Here is a 24,587-nt window from a genome sequence, read left to right as displayed (position 1 = left end):
GTGGGATACACACTCAGCGGAGGCTGGAGCCCAGCCCTGCCTTCTCCTTCCACAGAATTCTTGTCTGAATCCATACAGTCTCCACAGCAACCACCCACTGGCCTGCAGGCCTTTCTCTGGGCCTTCTAATATTTTGAGGATCAGGCAACAATAAGGTGCGGAAAACTACGCCAACCATGGAATCAATGATGGGAATGACAGCTGGCGTGTCCCTAACACTTCAGTCATCTCATTAGACCTCCCTGCAATGCTGCATTTTATAGACGAGTACAATGAGGCAAACGTGACAACCATCACTATGTAGGAAGTGTCAGATGAGGGATCTGAATCCAAGAATTCCTGACTCAGGCTAGCACGCTCTCCTCTACACTTCTGTGCTCGTTTGGGGAGAAGCAAAAACATCTCAAGATATGGTTCCTGCTTCCCCCAAATGGCAGCAGAACAAGAGGAAGTGCATGCAGAGATCCCCAATGAGAAGTCAGCACCTTCAGGTTCCTATGTCTAAGGTGCCTTCCACGTTCTGTGTGCAACAGTCCCCACTACCCCAGAAACAAAGATGTGGACGTGGCAGTGACTTGTACAGTTGTTCTTTGTTCTGTGGTTCTATGGGCTCTGCACTCTATAACCCCACAGACTACAACTGAAACACGAGATAAGTGGGAGCCACAGCTGCTGCTGGACTTGGTGCCATAGCTTGCCATTTTGCATTTTAAAGGTCGAGGTCATTTCTACTAGAGCAGCTAATAAAAATGAGATGAAGCATTTTGGAAGTGATTACAGGTAAATGATGAGGAATGGGCAGTGTACCATATACCCTCTACTCACCATCTCTCTCACAGATAACCCAACCACAAAACCTGGAGACAGAAAGGGACCTCAGAGGCCAACAGAGGCCACCCACTTGGTAATAAGATTCTCCTCCAGTACCTTCCGATCAGATCAGTCCTTCCCTCGTAACCTCCTGATTCCATGGTCCCTGCTCAGTACCTGGGGGAGCTGATGAGAAGCATCAGAACCGGGACAGAGACAAGAAGGGGGGACCACAGGGCGAGGGAATGAGGGAGCTGGCTTCTTCCAGCCCTGGCTCAGCCACTGACCTTGGTGAAGCTACTTTCCTTCGGGCCTTTCTCTCCTTTCCTATAAAATGAGGGGCTGGGAAAGCTGATCTCCAAGATTCCCTCCAACCCTAAAATGCCATGATTCTAAACTGCTCCTCTCCTTTGGACAGAAATAACCAGGCAATTCAGTCACCAGTTTAACTGATTCTTTAAAAAGTAATTGGCAGCAGGTTAATTTAATAGCTTCATAAAGACAGTCTAGGAGAATGATAATAGTAATAATAATATGAGAAGGAGATAATCGTAATAAAAGAGCCGTTTCTATCGGAGCTTCATTGAATAAGATGAGAAGAATCAGACAATAATAATAAATAGTTCCCATTTGTAAAGCACCTTATGGAAACAGTTACATCTCTTGACGTTTAAATAATGTTTGAAGCTTTAAAAAAAGTACTTTACATACATTCCCTCTTATCTGATTCTTACGATAGCTCTATTAGGTAGGTATCACAAGTATTATTTTCTTCTTTTTACAGGTAAGGAAACTGAGGCTCAGAGACATTAAGTAACTAACCAGGGTAAGTGTAAGTAGCAGAGGAGAACTCAAACTAAGGTCATATGACCTTAAAGTCATCTACGGTCGTTCCACGTCCACTAGTCTTCCCACCAGCCTATGCTATCTCACAAAGAAGGAATCAGATTTTTCTGACATTCCCCAGTTTCAGCTGGATCCTCCCTCCCATTCCCAAATACGGAGTCAATTCATAATTAGTTTCTCAAGGCCACTAAAAAAAGAGCATCTCCCAGCATCATGTGATAATTAAAAACTCAGGCGTAAGGGGGCCGGGGACATTCTCCTCACCCAATATAATGTGACTCAAGTTAACAGGCAAAAATTTGTCATCCACCTCCCAGGTGGCTACTAACCACAGGAAGGAGGGTGACTTTGGGGACAATGATGGCCCAGATCAAAGAGGAGGCTGGTCTCCAGTCTGACTTCTCCACCCTCCATTCTGCAAGCCCATGAACTGTGAAAGTGTAAATTAAACTTTCAGTGGTATAGGTCCAGATGGTGCAATTGTTATGAAATCATCCCATATAAAACAGGCCCGGCCTGGCTTCATACCTGGTTTTCAGAAGCGAAGTGTCTCCAGTTTATTCCACTTTCTAAAACTGGTTAACCTAATTCTCACCATGGAAAGCAGAACAGAACATTTTTTGGTTGAACTAATATGCATTTGTTACAACCATTTGCAATGATGACCTCTCTCACCGGCTGATCACCCAGAAAATATGGAAGGAAAGAGCAATGTGGCTGGACGTCGGCACCCAACAGCCCAATCTCTCGGCTCACTGGAGCAGACGCCGCTCTGATCCACTGGTCACAAGCTATATTACCAACTCCTTTATGCTACTGCTAGGTACAGAGGTCATCATTTACACAGACAGTACTGCTTGTCACGAAGTGTAGGGGTTTACAATTTCTAAATGTCAGTTTGAACTTCTGATGAGTTCCTTGGAGCAATGGTGTTTGTTTCTAAATGAGGCAACTTGTCAACTCTGCATACATAAAACCAGTTAATCAGCAACCAGCAATAAGATGAGAGAGGTATCAGCTGCCTAGCTAACGATGATCCCCCAAAGCCTTTTCAGTTAGGAGAGAATGCCTTGTCCTCAGCCTATAATATTCCCTATCCATCACAAGATAACTTTGCTTTTCCCTTCAGCTGATGAAATATTTCACCCAGGGTTATCACCATTTTGAAGAAATTAACCCTAAATTCCTACTAAATCTTGTGTGGGATCACTACTTTTCCTCCATTCAGTGTAAACACACTAGAGATAAAGTTTATCCCATGGCATTGCCAAGACCTCTCTCTACTAACCAGCATGTTCATGTTGCAAGGCAAGAGAATGGAAGGTACCTAGAGTATCAGATTAGGAATTTGGAGACCTGGGTTCTAATCTCATCTCTGAGACTAACTCACTGTGTGATACGTGAAAAGTCACTTCTCTGTGGATCTGGTTCCTGATCTATGAAACAAGGTGGTTGGACATGGCTAGAGTTCTTTAACCTTTTTTATCACTGGACTCCTTTCACTGTTCAATGAGGCCTCTGGACTTTTTCACAGAATAAAGTTTTTAAATGCATAGAACAAAAAACGAGGCTTACAAAGGAAAACAATTGTGCTGAAATAGTCATGAATTTTTAAAAATGATTTCATGGACCTCAAGTTAAGAACACTTAGACTAGATAACCTCTAAAGTGCCTTCCAAACCTACGATTTTATTGTTCCAATGATAACTGATGCACCTAAGGATGAACTTTGGCATCATCGTTCTCATCAACATTCATGGAGCATTCAGCATGTGCTTATCATACGGTCCTGGAAGATAAGGTATTGGTGGGATCTGTCCTAGTGGGAGGGTATCCCTATCAGGGAGCTGGCTCACGGGTCTCCTGAAGCACCGGACAAGTGTTCATGAGACCTTCATTCAAATCTTATCTGAACACTTTTTCATGATGTGGAGGAGAATCTACATTCTCAAGGGCTATGCCACCAATATATGAGCTTTAATGGAATACAAGACTTGTTAGGTCCACCAGGACCTACCAATCTGAAACGGACCTATCTTTTCCATGAGAGACCAATCTAAGTTCAAAGAGGCTTGTGACCAGTGGACCTGTGGGCCTAAAGGCACAGCAGCTCATGAAGGCAAGATAGAAAAAGGTGTGTGGCTCACTCATAGATCCCTGAAGCATAAATTTTGGAAAATTAGTAATCCCTGTAAGCTGTTGATGACATGACAATCTATCAGGGCATCTGATGATCCAAAAGACACTATTTGCCTCCAACTTTACAGATGTCCCAGAACTGATAGCAGAGAGTGAGAATGAACACGAAGGAGGGGTGAATTAGAAGTACAAAATACAGTCTTTCTTAATTTAGGGAAGGACTTTGAACCACTCACCATTAAAAAAGTCTCATATATTAGCCCTAGAATTTTATGAATTGTAAATTTAATTTTTTAAAGTATTATGAGAATAAAACTATAACCATGAGAGAAGTAAGCGATGTAGTGGAAAGAAGGCTTCACCAGGGAAGGGTCAAAACCTCCCTGTTTATGTACCTGGTGACACCAATAATGTATGTAAAGACAAACGACACAGGGCACAGCTATTTGGGAATTTGTTTTACACGACTACACATTTGTAACACATTTTGTTTTCTGTTACATTCTCAAAGGGTGTGAGAGGGGAGGTAGAATGGGGGGAATTTGGAAGTGAAAACAAAATACAATGGAATTTTTTTAAAAAGGAGATCTTCATTTGAATTTTATCTTTGCCATTAATTAACTGTCACTTTGGACACGTTTCTAAACCTGCCAGACCTCCCTTTTCTCATCTGTAACATGCAGGTACTGCCCCTGCTTATCTCACAAAGCGGAATTCTGGCTCGATGTGAGAGGTGGGTATTACCACGAGTGGAATCACATTGCTACTTACTTCTTCAGCTTGTCAATGTAACCTCCGATCAATGCTGACAGCTCCTACATATTTACCATTTGTCAAGGATGAAACCATCACCTACTTTTACACAGTTTCTTAATGTGGGCTAAAGCCAGCTGGTTGGTCTCTATACTGTGTCACTCAATGTTACAACTCAGATGGACTTTAGGGATCCTCTAACTTAGCACCCTTTCCAACCCCTATCACAACACTATTTTATAGAAAAGGAAACACAGGAGTAGGGATACAAAGTGACTTTCCCAAGGTTAGGCAGCTGAAAAATGACTAATTGAGGCTTCCAGCAACCAGGTTTAGTATTCTTTCCAACGGACCATATTACTTCCCCCCAAAAAAAAAAAGACGGGGGGTGCAGAATGGAAATGAATGCCCTTGAGTAAATTATCTCAGGTCATTTCTAATTCCTAATTTGGCTTATTTGGGGTTAAGACTGGTATCAAGTTTAAAAAAGGAACATGGTTCTGATTTGTTATACGATTTCTTTCATTTATCTTAGTCTGACTACATAGCATGACTATAGTGAAAATATACTCAATAGGAAAGTATATGTAGAATCCATACAGAATTGTATGCAGTCGTGGGGAGGGAGGGGGGTAGTGGGGAGTAGGTGGGGAGGGATAAAATCGCAATTGTATGGCAGTGATTGTTAAACATTACAAAATAAAAAAAAATAAAAATAAATAAAAAAATAAAAAAGGAACATGGAAAACTAGGTTTATTTTTAATAAGGACTTGAAATTTATCATCCCTTATCATTGCTAGCATCTAAAAAATTTGGCCTGTTCCCAAAAGTTGAAGCAAACAGCTGCCCAGCCACCATGTGAGCATCATGGATCTTCTTCCCAGCAGTCACATAGTATCAGAATCAGAGAAGAAGTGGTTCTGAGTGTGTTTCAAACACTGAATGGAAGGCTTTTGAAAAAGATCACTTTCCCTCCAGCTCCTGTGGCATTTGGAGGCTTGTCAGTCACAGCACATGGGCTAAACCCCGCCCCCCCACCAGCCAGAACCTGGACGTGCTAGTCCATGCTGGGAATCAAGGAAGGTTCATTCCTAATTCATGGTGGGCACTGGTCTATCAGATGCCAACCTTGCCCACAAAGAGGCAAACCGGGTCTAGGTTTCATATCAGTGTCAAGGAGGGATCCTCCCTTCACAGGAGCAACCTCCTAAATGTGCTCTCTCCTTAAAACAATCCTATACTGTCAGGTTCACAGAAGGTTAGGGTTAATTCAATACGCATGCATTACTGACAGGAACCTCAGAACACAAAACACAACACGTCAGTGCTAGAGGATATATGTAGATTGATAGAACATGATAAGATTGGCAAAGAGCTTCATATGCTCTATCTCATTTGACCTTCACAGCAATCCTGTGATTATTTTCAATTTACTGATGGGAAAGCTGAAGGGAAGAGGAAACTGTGACCAAGGCAAGTGACTTATCTAAGACCACAGAGTACGGGGTAGCAGAGCTAGCAATCAACCCCAGGCCTGCAGATTCTAAATCCAGCTCTGTTCTTCCTGTAGTCAAAGAGATTTTCTAAATCTAAGACTATACTGTGTGTGTTTGTCCTCCGTTGTTGAAGAAGACCATGCCATCAGAGAAATGATGACATGACTTGCACTTGACTTTGTTCTGAGTGAGGGAGGGCTGTGCAGGTCACCAGCCTCACTTCTCCTCCAGAGCCATCTGGATCCAGTGACCAGATAGATATACATCAGGATGACTGGAGATGACCCAGGATGAGGCAGTTGGGGTTAAGTGACTTGCCCAAGGTCACACAGTTAGTGAGTGTCAAGTGTCTGAGGTGAAATTTGAACTCAGGTCCTCCTGACTCCCGCACTGGTGCTCTATCCACTGCACCACCTAGCTGTCCCAAGACTATACTGTAGTTAAGGAAGCAAGGAAGACCATTTCCCCTGAAATGATAATAGTACAATACATGGTAGCAGGGCCAGAATCGCTGAGCTAGGAATAGCCAAAAAAACCCTTCCATCTTTTAAGTACCTTCTCGCAAAGACCCCAATTTTAACCCTGAGAATTAGAAACATTAGTTTCCTTTAACATTGCTGGTTCACACAAACAATTCTGGAGCTAATGGATTTATTTGGTTGATGTTCCAACTTGAGAACCTGGATTGTGAAATGATTTGTAGTAATGAAACAGGGGTGAGGAACTCACAGCTCTGCCCACAGGAAAAAGACGCAGGATTGTGAACAGAGAGAAACAAGTTTCAGTAAATTATTTGCAACAGAAAACATACATATGATTACTCCATGCAAACACAAGGCATCCATCTTATTCCCTTGGGTGACTCTTTTCATTAGAGCTAATGGGCTGAGGGCTCCTGTTCTGAGGCTGTTTCAGTGAAAGCTCAGGAAAGAACACAAATCTTGTTCTGCCTGGTAAGGTTCTTTCTTTTAGCCCAAGGATGAAGTAAACACATGTGGTTACATTCGCACATGGAGGTCTGAACAGTGCAGGACCAAGTTTCTAATCTCTACTCCCTTGCATCAGAAGGATCTAGCGTTGGAAATCCGGACATTCCTAATCAATGACATAGAGAAGCCAATTGCCATAAAATCAAAGCCGTGGAAGAGTTCTCGTTAGATCCTTTCTTTGGGATCAGGTAAGATTTATTATTACACAGGTACAGAATGGATAGCAATACTAAAAAGGCTGTCAATCAACTAATATTTATTGGCACAGAACCTGTAACTACGCCTCCAGACACTGGGGCCTTCCTCTGCCATGAAGAGCTCAGCACTTCTATGGCTTGAAGGGGTTTCTGTGGCCAAAAGATGTATCACTCTTTGGTCAGCCTGGACTCTCCAGGAACGCAGGGAGGAGAATCATTGGATGATGGATCACTGGCATCATAATCAAAGAATTTTCCCTTTAATGGGGCAAGTCCTCCATTAACACAGGGTAGGATCTATGCCATCATGAGGAACTAGTGGAGCCTTTTTCTATGACAAAGAAATACCAGAAGATTGGATTACAAAGCACAGACCTGCACTCGAAACAGGAGGCTTAAATGTTCACACGCCGTACGTATTCCAAGACACAGGCTATGTGCCCAGTCATTCTTGGTATATTTTTACTCATTTTTTCCTGAGTTCCTTAGACAACTGATTCAATCCTTTATTTATATACTGTATACTTATGCTTAAAACTCACAGACTCATACTAGTCAGAGCTATGGGGGCCTTGAAAACATAGTTCAGAGCAGACAGATGGACCTTAGATTATGGACTCTCAGAGCTGAGAGGGAGCTTAAAATACAGAATGTCAGAGGTGGAGGGACCTTCAAACACAAAAGGTCAGAGTGGTAAGATAGAATATAGGATATCTTAGAATATAAGACATCTGAATTAGGAAGGACCTTTAGAATAGATAATACTGGAGCTGGTAACAGCCTTGGAGGATGTCCAAGCTGGAAGAGCCCTTAGACCAGAGAACATCAGAGCTGAGAGAAGACTTAGAACACATAGAAGGAACTTAGAGTAGAGAATGTCAGAGCTGGGAGAAGTCTTAGAATGCATAATGCCAGAGCTCAGAAGGACTTCAGAGAACATCAGAGCTGGGAGAAGCCTTAGAACACACAGAAGGACCTTAGAGCAGAGAACATCAGAGCTGAAAAGGACTCAGAGGTGAACTAAACCAGCCTGTACAACCCCAGATGAATAAAGTTACTCACATAAATGAGTGGAAGGGCTGGGCCTGGAGCCCAAAATTCCTCACCTCCCAGTTCCATGTTCTTTCCACTATCCCATACTATTTCCTGTCTTTTTATTATTTGAGTACTGTACAAGGAATCGCTACAAAGAATGCGTCCTTCCTGTAATTGCATTTTTGTGTAGCCATTGGAACAAACTCCAAGTACTATGAAATCATGTTTGAATTTGTGCACTTGCTGTCTGATTTTAAATGCTACGTCTGGTAGTTTATCAGCAAAGTGAGAGACAGAGCAGTAGGTGGTGTTGAAGGAATGTGCAAAAAAACATTAAGAGAGCAAAAATAAAGGTTTTTTGAGACCTTAAAATGCAGTTCAAGAAAATTTGCAAAAATATGCTGGCAAAATAAATATTCTTAAATATTTTGGTTTTCTCCCCCCATGAAAATGCACTCTAAAAAGATAACTATTAAATGATATTATATGAAAGACAGGCAATGTGAAGTCAGGCCTGGGCTGAGAACATACATTTTAAGTGACTTCCTCAAACTGCAGGCTAAGAATCCTATAGATGTGCACTAAGTGGGCACAGGGGGAAGCCAAGAATTTCATCTATTTGTGAGAGGCTAAGGCTAAGGGAGCAGGGAGGTCAAGGGTTCCTAGCTACAGTAAAACCGCAGAATAGAATTAAATAATGTCAAATTTGGAAGAGCCTTCAAAATCACTGTCTTGGTCCATTCATGGAATGTGGGGCCTTCACAAAAGAGCTAGATAGGTCAGCAAATGTAATCTAATGAATAGCTTGAACTGCCTGTGGCCTTAAGGCCACATGTGACCGTCTAAATCTTTAAGTGTGGCCTTTTTGTTGACTCCAATTTTTTTTTAATTTTTTAAAAAATTTTAATTTAAAAAATGGGTTCAGTCAAAAGACAGCACCTAAGGACTTAGAAAGTTACATGGGGCCTTAGCTGCAAGACTCCCCACCACTGAACTAGATCATTTCAAACTTCCCCTTCCATATCTTAGTCCATGGCCATACTATGCACCTACACAGGCTTTACTTGCATTTGAGGAAAGGCCATGGCAGTGAAGGGAGAGAAAAAAAAAACAAACCAGGAGAATTTTTTTTTTTCAGAAAAGGGGAATAGGAGAAAAGATTAGCAAGGAGCCAAGACTGGATCAGAGTACAGTCAGCTGGAGGCAGAGCTCAGAGATCCAAGGAGAATAAAAACAAGACTATGTTACAATCACGGAACATCACAACTGGAAAACCATCTAATTCCACTCTCTCACTTTACAGGTGTGGAAACGTCCAAGAGAAAGCTGGTGACTTTGAGGATCGGCCACGAGTGAGTGTCTGAGAAGGCTTCGAAGCCAGTCCCCCACTCAGGATGCCCAGCCCCCGGCACTCACGTTGGCAGCTCCCTTTCACATGTCACTTGCACATTCTCTCTTCTACAAGCATAATCTTGGTACTAGATGGTAAGGTACCAGACACTGAGCGCTTCTTTAGTTTCCCGGGGGAGCTAGAACCTGGCTTTGTTGAATAACTAAGTTAAATTGACACTCTCTGGAGAGGTTCTCTGCATTTCAGATCTTAATTAAATGCTTTGGGTTCTTTCAAAGAGAGAGCAAATACACTATCTATTGTTCCTATAATACTTATGACAAGGAAACAACTGAATTTTCACTTTTTTTTGGTGCAAAAATCTATTTGTGAAAAGCTGTCCTGACACCCCAGTGAGTATAGTCATGAGGCAATGAGGTGTGGAGAGTCTGAGCTCATTTTCCATAATGAATTCATTTGTTCCGAGGCTTATCAGGAGTTAAACATGGGCAGTCACAGAGTGAAGGAAGAGCAAAGCCCTGTGAACTCTCTTATCTCCAGTACACCTAAGAGCAGGATCTGAAAGGCAGGACATTAGAGGTATATACATCATAATCCCTATAAACTTCTCTTTCCCCCTCTCTCCCTCCCTCCCTCCCTCCCTCTCTCCCTCTCTCTCTCTGTTCTCTCTTTCTCTGTGTTCTCTCTCTCCCTCCTCCTCCTCCTCTCTCTCTCTCTCCATCCCTCTTCCCTCTCTCTTTCTCTCTCTGTCCCCCCATTTTCTCCCTCCCTTTTCTCTCCTTCCCATTTCTTCCCCTCTGTCTCTGTTACACACACACATACACACACATACACACACACAAGAGTTATCTTTCTCTCAGACCCACCTGGAGTGGAAGCAAGAGTTATCAATGTGTAGGATACTGGCCTATAATATGTGGACATCCTACTCAGATCTTGCCTAAGGTCACAAACCTAATTGACTTTGTAGACCTTTGTGGTCCTTTGACATACTTGAAAGGGAAGAGGCTAGAAGTGGGGGAATACACTCCCACTGAGTGTATCCTCTGAATGATCAGCGGAGACAGGGACTCTAATGAGGCCAGTAACAGAACTCTCTAAAGAAAAGCTACTGTGCTGAAGCAGGAAGGCTCCTTCTTTCACACAGGGTGAGGTACTTCAGAGAAGTGTCACATTTAAAACTGAACCAGCAGGTACTTGAAGGTTCAAACTTGATTTCAAGCAGCTTTTATCAGCATCAAAAGCAAATGTCAACACCTCCAGCTTGTTCTAGCCTCCTTGTCTGAAAGCGTAATAAAGATTTACAGAGGTAAACAGACTCTATCAAGCTACTCTGATTTTGCTTTTAGCATTTAGAATTTTAACAGCATGAGATGCAAGGGTGATAAGGGCCTTGAAATGAGAGAATCATAAAAGGGTAAGAAGTAGAAGGATGACAGCAGATCCTTATTAGCCATTCTGTTACCGCAGTGAAAAAATAAGATTGAGAGGAAGGACGGCACCAAGCTAGCCTTGGCAAGCATTGGAGGGAGAGCTTGTGGTTGTGCTGAGAAGAGTTCCAACAACAGAGCTGTAATGTAAGAAGGGAGCATAGCCTGTCCCCACGACAATCTAGCCATTATCCTTGTAAAAGGTGAAGGGAAAGAGAGGCCAAAGAGAGAGGTGAAATGTTGCCAGGATACTGGTAATGGAGACTTTGAGGAAAATTCTTGTTTGTCCTGTGATTGCTACAGAGCCATCTTGTTCCAACCCCATGTAGTCCAATCCACTTATTTTACAGATGAGGAAAATGAGGCTCTAAAATGTAAAATGACTTGCCTAAGGTCACAAAATTAGCTACAAAGAACCAGGACTGAAACAGAGACCACCTGACTCTTGGTCTAAGACTCCTTAAAGTGTAATAGACTGCTCTCTCTCCTATATAAAGGGATCACTCCAAAGAACTCAGAGAATTTAGTCAAATCAAATGTACCTGTCCTTACTAACCAAGAGAAAATCCTAAGAGTTGAAAGACAAAACCAATGCTCCTATTTGCAGTAGATATGGCATAGAATTCCAGTGATTCTAGAGTGGGTATGGGGTACCCTCATTTTATACAGTGGACATGCTCCTGAAAAGCGATTTTGTTTTGCACAAAACAAAATCCATTCCTTTTATAAGATCATATTTTTAAATCCTAAGTTTTCTGAAGTGGCTATACTTGTATTTCTAAATGAATATTTTTTCCAATTCAAAATCATTTTCTCTCCTTCGTACACCTCCCCACTAGGGAGGAAAAAAGAAAAACAAAACCCTTGTAACGAGTATGTAGTCAAGCAAAACAAATTCCTATACTGGCCGTTTCCAAAAACACCTCTCATTCCGTATGCCTCTCTGTCAGGAGGTAAATAGCATAGTTTTCATTTAGGAAGCAAAGAAAAAGAAATAGGTATTCAAAAAGCACCTAATATGTGCCACGCACTTTGCTGAGTGCTTTACAAATACAGTCCTCTGGAATCCTGGCTGATGAGCGGATTGATCAGAGTTCTTCTACATTGTTGCATAAACTGTTTTCCTGATTCGACTCACTTCACTCGGCATCAGTTCAAATAAGTCTTCCCATGTCTCTCTGAAAACCCCTCTTTAATCATTTCTGACGGCATTACTCTTTATTCCCTTACATTCACACATCATAACTTACTGAGCTATTCCCCAACTGATGGGCAATCTCTTAGCTTCTAGTTCTCTGCCACCACAAAAAGAGCTGCTCTAAATATTTTTGGTATATATATGTGTACACAATACATGTACAAATACGAGTACATATTTTCTTTGATCTCTTTGGGATATAGGCTTAGGGGTGGTATCGCTGGGTCAAAGGGTATATATATGCAGTTCAGTAACATTGGACCATAGTTCCAAACTGCTTTCCAGAAGTCCTAGAAAGGCTCACAATCCCACCAACAATGCTTCAATGCTTTCCTACAGTCTTGCCATATCTGTCAATTTCCTATAAGTAACTTTAATTTGCATTTCTCTATTAGGAATTTGGACCAATTTGTCAAATGGCTACAGATAGTTTGGATTTTGAAAAGTGTGTTTTCATGTCCGTTAACCATGTATCAACTGGAGAAATATTTTTATTCTCGTAAATTTAAATTAGTTCCTTACATAGCTTTAATATGAGATCAGATCACTATCAGAAAATTTTGCTGCAAAGATTTTTTTCCCTACTTAACTGTTTCCCTTCTAATCTTAGCTGCAATAGATTTGTGTCCAAACTTTAATTTTATGTAATAAAAATTGTTCATTTTATCTTCTGCGATTAACTCTGTCCTTTGTTTGGTCATGACTTCTTCCCCTATCTATAGATATAGAACAGAGATTTTTCCTTCTTCTTCTCATTTGTGACATTTTACATTTAAAGTTATAGTTATTTTAAGACTCAAAATAATGAGAAACTTTCTGAACTTTTGAGAAACTTTCCATCTTCTATCTTCCCATCTCCTTGGATTTTCCAGTGCTATTCATCACAATCTACCCAGATCAAGATCTGTAGACTTTTTATTAGATTTATATAGCCAAAAACTTCTGTGTAAAAATGAAAAACCATACCTAACAGGGTAATAAGGCAGACTCAGCATTGGAAAATGTGCTATCTGACAAAGAACATACAGCATGAATTTTCCTGGATGCTCAAGATCCACCAACCACCTAAGCCCATACAGGCCAATCAGCACAGAATCTCAGAAATAAATATACAATAAAGGCAAATACATAGAAGCAAGGGCAGGTAATGGAGGATGAATACAAAATAGCGGCAGGGGCCCTATAAGAATACAGTCAGGTACGTTAAATTCTAAAACAGACAGAGGCTGATGAGGAACGGTAAAGAAAGAAAATGATTCATTTTTTAAACCTGCATTAGGAAAAACTGGAAGATAAACTAAGAGATAGGACCACATTTCTGGAGAGATTCAATGAATGAGTGAATGAATCAATGAAAAGGAATGTATTTAATACTGACCCTGTGCCCTGGCACTGTGCTAAATGCTGGTGACACAAAGGGAAAAGGAGGCCAGTCCCTGCCCTCAAGGAGCTTACACTAGAGAATACAACAGGGACAAAGAGGTAGGGGACAAGAAAGGGAACTTAGATATGGGAAGGCACAGGAATGATGAGCTGATCTACAGGGCATTCAAATGGCACATCCTTTCCAGAAGAATGATAGTATTGAGTTGATTATTGGGCCCAAAGCAAAAAGTAAAAGAATATTTGTGTCTTTGGGGCAAGGCAGGGTAGGGAGGCTATGTGAAGAGGGGCATTAATGCATGATTATTTGGGCCAGTTGTGGGCAACTGGATGGATGTGAAACATGGTTTAGTCTGAGGCCAGCAGATAAAACAGGCTAGGTGAATCTGAACTCATTGGTTCCTTAGTTATGACAGCTCAGCCCTAGGGTAAGAGTTTCCAAATACAGTAGATCAACTGGGGCGGATGCTTCTAAGTGGTCTGGTTTGGAGAATGCCTTTTCAGTGGCAAAGCTACCATGGTAACAGTTGAATGAGATACGAACTCTCTGTTCTGGGTCCCACTGACCAGAACTTTGTTTGAAAAAGATTTGGAGGCAATCATGTGCCAATGCCCACAGCTGCACCATGGGGACCACGCTGTCGAGGACAATCCTAGGTGCAATCCTAGACTGTGTCCAGCCTCCCCCAGTACTGGGGAGCCTGAGGAGCTGGTGCCTAATTCAGACGCTGCTTTTGCTTTTGGAAAAAAGCAAAGTTTGCTAAAAATATTCTTTAGCAAGTTCTGGTTAAAACATGATACACCTGCATGTCTCTCATGGTAAGTAAACTTTACATGTTCAGCACCAACAAGTAGGGACAGCTAGGATTGGGATCAAAGATTACACTCAGCAAGTCAACTTGAGCAAAAGCTTTGAAAGGCAAAAGGTTAACATTTGCTGCATGTGTAAAGAACCACTCCTTGGTCTTTACAGGAGAAGGAAACAAACATGTGCAGCTGGAGGTAGGTGGGACATAGGGAAACAAGGGAAGCCAGCTTTTCATCTGGTCAGTCTTTTAACATCCCAGCCGAAGATTAAGCAGCTCTCTGCTGAATCCAACATTAACTGCAGAAGGGAAACACCACACATCCAGAAAGTCAGAGAATACAAAGTTAGATCTGTCACCTGAGCAACCAAAAAAATCACTGAATTCCCCAGTTGGTTCTTGGAATTCCTGGGAATGTGAATTCAGGGGCTAGTGGCAGAGGGCAGATAGTAGCTGTAATGGAGAAGTACAAACATTGGGCCTTGGACAATTTGATCAGTCAGGTCTTGGCACTTTTATTTTTGAAACCTCAGAATCAAAGGTTATTAAATATCTTTAGAATCAGAATATATTTTATATATTACAATATATATTATCTTATATTCATATATTATATTATATATCCATAAAAATGTGGAGAAAACCATATAATCTTAATATCAGAAACAGGCTGTATGTATGCATTTGGAGATGGTCAACATAGAAAATTAGGACTTGGAAAGGAAAAGTTTACTACTCAATTTGTACCCACTAACGTTTTGAGATTTATAGTCTGTCTGTTTGCTTGTGGTAGATGCCACATGCTAGTTTTTGCTACTCCAAGGCTCAGCAAATTTGAAGGAATTACATAAGAAAGGTAAATAAGAGCAGCTTGACTTGACAGCAATCAGCCATTACGAAATACCTTGCACAAGGTCACAGAAAAGAGATGGGAAAATTCACCAAAGCAGCTCAGTCAATGACAAGAACACAACCCCCATTGGAAGTTCCTTCAAACCACCATTGTATATGTGGAACAGTATAGTCCCTCTCAGGCTTCCTATAAATAACCATCCTGAGGCAAATACAAATAATGAAAATGGCATTTAACTGAAGCAAATGAACCAACAGGAAGGAAGGAAGGAAGGAAGGAAGGAAGGAAGGAAGGAAGGAAGGAAGGAAGGAAGGAAGGAAGGAAGGAAGGGAGGGAGGGAGGGAGGAAGGAAGGAAGGAAGGGGGGAGGGAGGGAGGGAGGAAGGGAGGGAGGGAGGGAGGGAGGGAGGGAGGGAGGGAGGGAGGGAGGAAGGGAGGGAGGAAGGGAGGGAGGAAGGGAGGGAGGGAGGAAGGGAGGAAGGAAGGGAGGGAGGAAGGGAGGGAGGAAGGAAGGGAGGAAGGGAGGAAGGAAGGAAGAAAAGAAGGGAGGGAGGAAGGAAGGAAGGAAAGAAGGAAGGAAGGGAGGGAGGGAGGGAGGAAGGAAGGAAGGAAGGAAAGAAGGAAGGAAGGGAGGGAGGGAGGGAGGGAGGGAGGGAGGGAGGAAGGGAGGAAGGAAGGAAGGAAGGAAGGAAGGAAGGAAGGAAGGGAGGGAGGGAGGGAGGAAAGAAGGAAGGAAGGGAGGGAGGGAGGGAGGGAGGGAGGGAGGAAGGAAGGAAGGAAGGGCGGGAGGGAGGAAGGAAGGAAGGAAGGGGGGAGGGAGGGAGGGAGGAAGGGAGGGAGGGAGGGAGGGAGGGAGGAAGGGAGGGAGGGAGGGAGGGAGGAAGGAAGGGAGGGAGGGAGGAAGGGAGGGAGGAAGGGAGGGAGGGAGGGAGGAAGGGAGGAAGGAAGGGAGGAAGGAAGGGAGGGAGGAAGGAAGGGAGGAAGGAAGGGAGGGAGGAAGGAAGGGAGGAAGGGAGGAAGGAAGGAAGAAAAGAAGGGAGGGAGGAAGGAAGGAAGGAAAGAAGGAAGGAAGGGAGGGAGGGAGGGAGGAAGGAAGGGAGGAAGGAAGGAAGGAAGGAAGGAAGGAAGGAAGGAAGGGAGGGAGGGAGGGAGGGAGGGAGGGAGGAAAGAAGGAAGGAAGGGAGGGAGGGAGGGAGGGAGGGAGGGAGGAAGTTCTTCAGCAGAAGAATCAAAGCATGAAAACGAGTGCAGAAGTCTCGGACACACTACTTATGTTCTAAACAAGACACAGATGATGAGTCTGAATTCCAGGGGCGAATTTTCAGACTGTCATCAATTCAAAAACAAAAGGACCAAGAAGATTCGGATGAAGAAACAGAGATACCAGACACAGAGGATGGAGACACAGAAGCTAATAACAAACCAACACATGAAGAGAGGAAAGCAAAGCAAAAGAAGAAGAGATCAAACCAGAGTGTCATGACAAAACAGAAACAGGAGGAGCCAATAACACCATGACTGAAACCATTGACAAGGAAGAAACAATTGAGCAAGGTGAGCAAGCCATTTAAGAATGCAACTGAGATCAAAGAGAAAACACAAATGAATATATGCCAAGCAAGTCAGAAATCCAGGAATATTATATAGTAGTATCAAATAGATTACTTAAAGAATCATGGAAGGTTCCCTTCTTTAAGAGGAAGTCACTGACAAGTCCAAAAACGGGCAGAGTATTCTTGAAATAAAGCCTTTTACAAGCTACTTCCAATTGTAGCAGCAAGATGAGGAAAAAAGCAAGTAAATACTGGGAGAGAGAGAGAAAAGATGAAAAACAAAACCACACAGGCCAAAAGCATATGGAATCTTCATCAGCTAATCAGGAGAGAAAGTGAAAGTCAAGAACAGTCAGTGTTTGCTGCCCGACAACTCCAGGAGAAATGCCAGGAGAAGAACAGAGGTCTGTACACAACGTTTGTAGATCTGACCAAGGCCTTTGACACTGTTAGTCATGAGGACTTATGGAAAATCATGTCAAAATTTGGTTGCCCAGAGAAGTTCATCAATATTGTACATCTATTTCATGATGGCATGTTTGCCCAGTTTCTGGATAATGGACAAAGCTCTCATGCCTTCCCAGTCACCAATGGAGTGAAACAGGGCTGTGTGTTTGCTCCCATGCTTTTTAGCATGATGTTTTCAGCCATGTTGTCAAATGCTTTCAATAAGGATGAACATGGCATCAAGGTCAGTTACCACACTGATGGTAAATTCTTCAATTTAAAAAGGCTACAAGCCAAGACCAAAGTGGAGGGAGGATTTTCTGTTTGCAGATGACTGTGCACTCAATGCAGCCTCTGTAGCTGAGATACAACAAAGTAGGGATCAACTCTCTGCTGCCTGTGCTAATTTTGGCCTAATAATTAACACCAAGAAAACACAGGTGCTCCATCAGCCACCACCACACCATCCATACATGGAATCATCAGTTCCAACAAATGGAGAAGTTTTGAATGCTGTGGATAAGTTCGCTTACCTTGGTAGTGTACTTTCCAGGGATGTACACATTGACAATGAAGCTGACAAATGCATCACCAGAGCTAACTCTGTTTAGGAGGCTTCAAAGAAAAGTTTAGGAGAGAAGAGGTAAGAGATTGACTATCAAACTGAAGGTCTACAGAGCCTTTGTACTGACCTCATTGCTGTATGCCTGTGAAATACGGACAGTCTACCAGCGCCATGCCAGGAAACTGAATCTCTTCCATCTGAACTGTCTTAGGAAGATTCTGAGGATCACTTGGCAGGTTAAGGTACCAGACACTGAAGTCCTTGCTTAAGTTGAACTGCCAAGCATTCAAACTATGCTTCAGAGAGCGCAACTCCGATGGGCTGGCCATGGTGTTCGAATGCAAAATGTACACTTGCCAAAAAGATCATTTTATGGAGAATTCACATGGGGCAGGAGATCACATGGAGGTCAGAAGAAGCCATACAAGGACAGTCTCAAGGTCTCTCTCAAGAACTTTGGATTTGACTGTGCAACATGAGCTACACTGGTGCAGGACCACTTAGCATGGCGTGCCCACATCAGAAAAAGGGATGCACTCTATGAGCAAAGCAGAGTTAAGACAGAGCAAAGAAAACACAGGATACGCAAATTTGGAGTAACCACCCCAAATATTCACACGGACTATCTGTGCCCAATCTATGGTAGAGCATTCTGAGCTCATATTGGTCTAATCAGCCACAGCTGGACACACTGAACCTTCACTTTATCATGGTGATGTCATCTTGGTCCTCTTTGAGAATGAACAACAACAACCAACCAACAATTTATACTTGAAAATAATTATTACTTCTAAAATAAAATTGCTGATAACCAACTTTGTACTTTAAGTTAATTATTCGTTTTCTTGGGGTCTGAACACTGTGACCATGGTATTGGTACTTATTTCTACTGATAATATCAGTATAATAAGTACATTCAGAAAATCTTACTAAAGTGTTGTGGCTTTAATTGTTTAGTGTTATAATAAAAATCTATTTTTTTAATGTGAATTTTAAAAATAAGAAAAAGATTTGGGAACTTTAATATCATGAGAGTACAGAGGAGTCACCAGAAGCACAGTATGGGGTTCTAGGTGACATTTTAGTAAAGACAAATGGTGTGTCCAAGGGAGGGTTACTGGGATGTGAAATGGTACCTAGACTGAAGTTATCCAATGACAATAGAGAGGGAATACAGCTGCACAGTTCTCATTTGGTTTCTGCTTTCTCTACCAATAAAAATTATCTTTGGACTAGAGAGGCCAGAAAAGAATAGGAGGCTGATACCCAAGAGCTAGAGGGTCACTGGACAACACTAGGCTGCCTTTAACAAGGCCAAGACAAACTGTACCGTCACATGCTGGGAAGACAGCAGGTGTGAGTACTGAGACCAGGGCAGGTACTACAGGACTGGATGAGGGCAAAAAAGAAAGGGGAATTAACCTTGCAAACTAGAGCCCTGTGAATTTAACTTCAATTTCTGGCAAAATTATCAATGTCCTTTTAAAACAATGACTAGTGAACATTTAAGAAAAAAAGGAGTGAACACAAGGAGCCAATATGGTTTCATCAAGAAGAGGTCATCCTAGACTGACCATAGTCCCCCCTTTGATAAGATTGCTAGACTCACAGTTCAAGAAAATGAGGTTCATATAAATTATCTTGATCTTAGCAAAGGATTTGATAAAAATCTCTCATGATATTTTTATGAGGAAAATATAGAGATGAGAGCTAAGTGGTAGCCCAATTAGATAGGTTTGGAATGACTGTGCTCATTAGTGAGTCACTGACAACTCTGTGAGGGACGTCTCCAGTGAAGGGACTAAGCACTTGGAGCCAAATTGGCCCTGTACAACTTAACACCTTGATCAATGACAAGGCAAAAAAATCCATAAATGACATGCTGATCCAATCTGCATATGACACAATGCTGTCGTATGCCAACCCAGGGGATGGCAACATCAGAATTGAAAAAGATCTTGACAGGCTAGAACACTGGGCCAAATCTAATAAATACAATTTAACAAGAATAAATTAAGGTTTTACACTTGGATTTGGAAAATCTTTCACAAGCATAAGGTGAGAGAAGAGCAGTTAAACAAAAAGAGTTTTCTGAAAAAGATCTGGTGGATTACAAGGTTACTGTGAGCCAACAGTATGATGAAGTAACCCCAAAGTATCAATGTCATGCTTGGCTACACTAAGAGAGTTAAAATTCTAGGGATAAGTGGGTGCCAGTCCCTCCGTATTCTGCCCTGGAGAAACAATATTTGGAGAACTGAGTCTAATTCTGGGCACCATATTTTAGGAAGCGCATTGGTAAGCTGAACAACGTCCATAAAAGGGCAAACAGGTTGGTGATGGACTTTAAGTTCCTGTCATATTAGGATTGTTTGGAAGAACTTAAAAATGTTTATCCTAGAGAAAAGGCACAGGCAGGAGTCAAGTCAACAAGCAAAGAAGTTATAATGAGTCAGCAATGGGCGAACAGCTACGTACACGAAGACAAAAAGGCAAGAAGTCTGTGTTCTAATGAGGGAGACAACATGTAAACAACTAGGAAACCACGAGTTGTCTACAGAGTAGGTGGAAAGCATTCTGGGAGGGGAAGGCCTTAGCTGGGGAAGGGCAAAGGCCTCCTGGCGTAGGGAGGATGTGAGCTAAGTCTTCTTTTCCCCAAGTACCCAAGCTGCTTTTAGTTTTCCTTTTCTTCAACATTTTTATTTGAAGTTTGAGTTCCAAATTCTGTCATCCCTCCCAAAGATGGTAAACAGTCAGATATAGGTGATACATGTGCAAGTATGTAAAATATTTTCATATTAGTCATTTTATACAAAAAGAATCTAATGCTGCAATATGCACTGGGTCAATATCAATTCCTTCTCTGGAGGGGGACAGCATGCTTTAGGATTGTCTTGGATCACTGCATTGCTGAAAACAGCGAAGTCATTCACAATTCTTCATCGAACAACATTGCTGCTACTGTGCACAACATTCTCCTGATTCTGTTTGCTTCACTACGCATCAGTTCATGTAATTCTTTCCAAGTTTTTCTGAAATCTTCCTGCTTGTCATTTCTCATAGCACAATAATATTCCATTATAATCATATACCACAGCTTGTTTGACCATTCCCTAATTGATTGGCATCCCCTCAGTTTCCAATTCTTAGTCACCACAAAAAGAGATGCTATAAATATTTTTTGTACAAATAGGCCCTTTTCCTTTTTTAGTTGGAAGATGTCTTTGGGATATAGGTTTAACAGTGGTATTGCTAGATCAAAGGGTATACACAGCTTTCTACCCCTTTAGGCATTGTTCCAAATTGTTCTCCAGAATGGTTAGATCAGTCCACAACTCCACCAACAACACATTAGTGTCCCAGTTTTCCCCACATCCTCTCCAACATCCAACATTTTCCTTTTTTGTCATATTAGCCAATGTGATAGGTAAGAGGTAGTACCACAGAGTTGTTTTAATTTGTATTTCTCTAATTAATAGTGATTTAGGGCATTTTTTCATTTGACTATGGATAGCTTTAATTTCTTTGTCTGAAAACTTCCTGTTCATATTCTTTGACCATTTATTAATTGGGGAATGACTTGTATTTTTTATAAATTTGTCTCAGGTGTCCACATGAGAAATGAGCCCTTTATCAGAGATACTTGTTGAAAAATTTTTGCCCAGTTTTCTGCTTTCCTTATAATTTTGGTTGCATTGGTTTAGTTTGTACAAAAACTTTTAGATTTCATATAATCAAAGCAATCTATTCTACATTTTATAATGCTCTCTTTGGTCGTAAATTCATCCCTTATCCATAAATCTGACAAATAAACTACTCCATGGTGAGCTAAGTCTTGAAGGAAGTCAGGGAAACTAGGAGCCATAGATGAGAAGACAAAACATTCAAGGCTTAGAGAGAGAACAGCTGCTCCAAAGGTAGACAGAGAAAAGGTGTGGGATAGTATTAGGGGAACTGCAACTAGGCCAGCATTGCCTGGAAACGTAGGAAGGGATCAGGTTACGAAGGGCTTTACGTCAACCAAAGCAGATTATGTGGTATGGTCAGATCCATATTTAGAAAAAATCATGTGAGAATAGACTGGAGGTGGAAGAGATTGTGCAAATGACATGATGACAGCCTGAAGTCCACGGCCATGCGAGTGGAGACAAAGGGATATATGCAGAAGATGGGAAGGCAGAAGTGACAAGATTTGACAAGGGATTTGCTGTATGGAATGAGTAAGAGTGAAGAACAGAGACTGGCATTGAGATCGCAGCCAGGCTGACTGAGAACATGGCATTGTCCAACAGTAACAGGAAAGTTGAGGGAAGAGGAGATTTTGGGGAAAGATAATGGGTTCTCTTTTGAACATGTTGAGTTTGAGATGACAACTAGCCAAGGAAACTGAGGAGTAAATAAGAAAAAAGCCAGGAGAGAACAGTGAGACAAAAGCCTTTTGTTTTCATGAGGAGAGAGGATCAAGGAAGAAAAGGATGATCAAAGAAAGGGGTCAAATGCTACAAGTCAAGTCAAGACTGACTAGGATTGAGAAAAGACCATAAGATCTGACCACTGAGAGATGATAGGTAAAAGGGCAGTTTCAGTGGAATGGTGGGGTCAGAAGCCAAACCACAGAGGATTTAGAAGAGACTGAGAGAAAAGGAAGTGGGAACACCTGGGGTAAAGGCCTTTTTCTTTTTTTTTTTTTTTTATTTTTATTTTGTAATGTTTAACAATCACTGCTATACAATTGTGATTTTATCCCTCCCCACCTACTCCCCACTACCCCCCTCCCTCCCCACGACTGCATACAATTCTGTATAGATTCTACATATACTTTCCTATTGAGTATATTTTCACTATAGTCATGCTATGTAGTCAGACTAAGATAAATATCGTATAACAAATCAGAACATGATACACAAACACATACACATACACAAACATGATCTGCTACAATATGTGAGTGACTTCCATATTTCTCTCTCTGAGTGTGGCAGGCATTTTGCCTTGAGATCCTCCATTGGGATTTTTTTTTTTTTTTTTTTGGTAAGAAGTTCTTGTGTTATTACAAAAATCTAAGTCTACCAGAAAAAACTCTCACACACTGTGGTTGTTGCTGTGCATAAAGTTCTCCTGGTTCTGCTCCTTTCACTCAGCATCAGGTCATATAAGTCCTTCCAGGCCTCTCTGAAGTCTTCTTGTTCATCATTTCTTATGGCACAATAGTACTCCATTACATTCATATACCATAATTTATTCAGCCATTCCCCAATTGATGGACATCCCCTTGACTTCCAGTTTTTGGCAACTACATAGAGTGCTGCTATAAATATTTTTGTACATGTGGGACCCTTTCCCATTTTTATGATCTCTTGGGGATATAGTCCTAGTAGCGATATTGCTGGGTCAAAGGGTATGCACATTTTTGTAGCCCTTTGGGCATAGTTCCAAATTGCTCTCCAGAATGGTTGGATGTGCTCGCAGCTCCACCAACAATGAATTAGTGTTCCAACTTTCCCACATCCTCTCCAGCATTTATCATTTTCTTGTTCTGTCATGTTTGCCAATCTTATAGGTGTGATGTGGTACCTCAGAGTTGTTTTGATTTGCATCTCTCTAACCAATAGTGATTTAGAGCATTTTTTCATATGATTATAGATAGCTTTAATTTCTTCCTCTGAAAATTGCCTGTTCATATCCTTTGACCATTTATCAATTGGGGAATGACTTGTATGATTATACATTTGGATCAGTTCTCTATATATTCTAGAAATGAGGCCTGGTAAAGGCCTTTTTCAAGGGGTGGAGAGATACTGGATGACAGACAGTAGGAAAGAACAGATCAAGTAGGGGTTTGTTTATTTTAAAGGATGGAGAAGAAAGGGCAATTTGTAGGCAGCAGGGAAGAAGCCAGGAGATAGTCAGACTAAGGATGAGAGAGAGTAGGATGACATTGGGGATATGAAAGCTGCTGGGGTCAAGGGTACACGGACAGGGTTTGGCTTTGTCCATTACAAGGTACTGTCAGCAGCACCAGGACCTTCGCAGGGCCCGGTCGGAGGTTTGAATCCTGACTGCCGCTCTGCTCTGTAGTGGCTGTGTGACCCTGGGCATATCACTTCACCTTTTGTTTTATGGTTTTCTCTCCAAACAAAGGAGGGGGTGGGCTAGCTGGCCTTGGGGGTGCCTTCCATTCTGGGTCTAGGATCCTAAGAGGTGGATTGAAGCTTCCTATAAATGGGGAACTAGAGGGGCTAGCTAGTCTTTCAGATCCAAGATTCTTCTTTTTCAGTCGAGAGCTCTCATCAGGGAGATCTGCAGCCTCAGGTCCTTCCACCAAGTATGCACCATTCTCAAAGGCCGGCCAGGTTGAAGAGGAAATCCCATCACTCAGGCATTGATGTGCTAGCACTGCTCCAAAAAGCTCAAGGAACAGGAAAAGGCAAAAACTGAGCAGGAGAGAACTGAGCTGGTAACTTTACACTGATTATTCTCAAGTGTAAAAATCTCTAAATATCTACTATTGAAAACATTTAATTTCCCTTTCCCTCACAAAAAAAGCACAAAAGGTATAGCCCCTCCTAAGAGGATACATGTGTTTAAGATGTTCTGTATTTCAGCTCCACAGTAAATACACAGTAATATCACTACAGGATGTTTTTGCTAAACAACCAAGCACATAATTACAGGCATTTTCAGTTGAGGAATTATTACTGCTTTAAAGCTCTAGCATCTCGTTCACCCACAAAGT

General features: G+C 41.8%; 1 protein-coding gene and 2 pseudogenes across 3 annotated transcripts in view; 2 read left to right on the top strand and 1 right to left on the bottom strand.

The window, feature by feature from the left end:
• Positions 1-24,587, bottom strand: part of TTC28 (tetratricopeptide repeat domain 28) — a 702,579-nt gene that overhangs the window by 367,600 nt on the left and 310,392 nt on the right. The gene's annotated exons all lie outside the window — the stretch shown is intronic.
• On the top strand, positions 14,230-14,993 carry LOC140498691 (X-linked retinitis pigmentosa GTPase regulator-like; annotated as a pseudogene).
• On the top strand, positions 16,522-23,903 carry LOC140498690 (uncharacterized; annotated as a pseudogene).

This window comes from Notamacropus eugenii, chromosome 4 (assembly GCF_028372415.1).
Source record: "Notamacropus eugenii isolate mMacEug1 chromosome 4, mMacEug1.pri_v2, whole genome shotgun sequence".
In the NCBI taxonomy this organism is placed as follows: domain Eukaryota; kingdom Metazoa; phylum Chordata; class Mammalia; order Diprotodontia; family Macropodidae; genus Notamacropus; species Notamacropus eugenii.
Note: the sequence above shows the minus strand (reverse complement) of the source record. Positions and strands in the feature narration are given on the sequence as shown.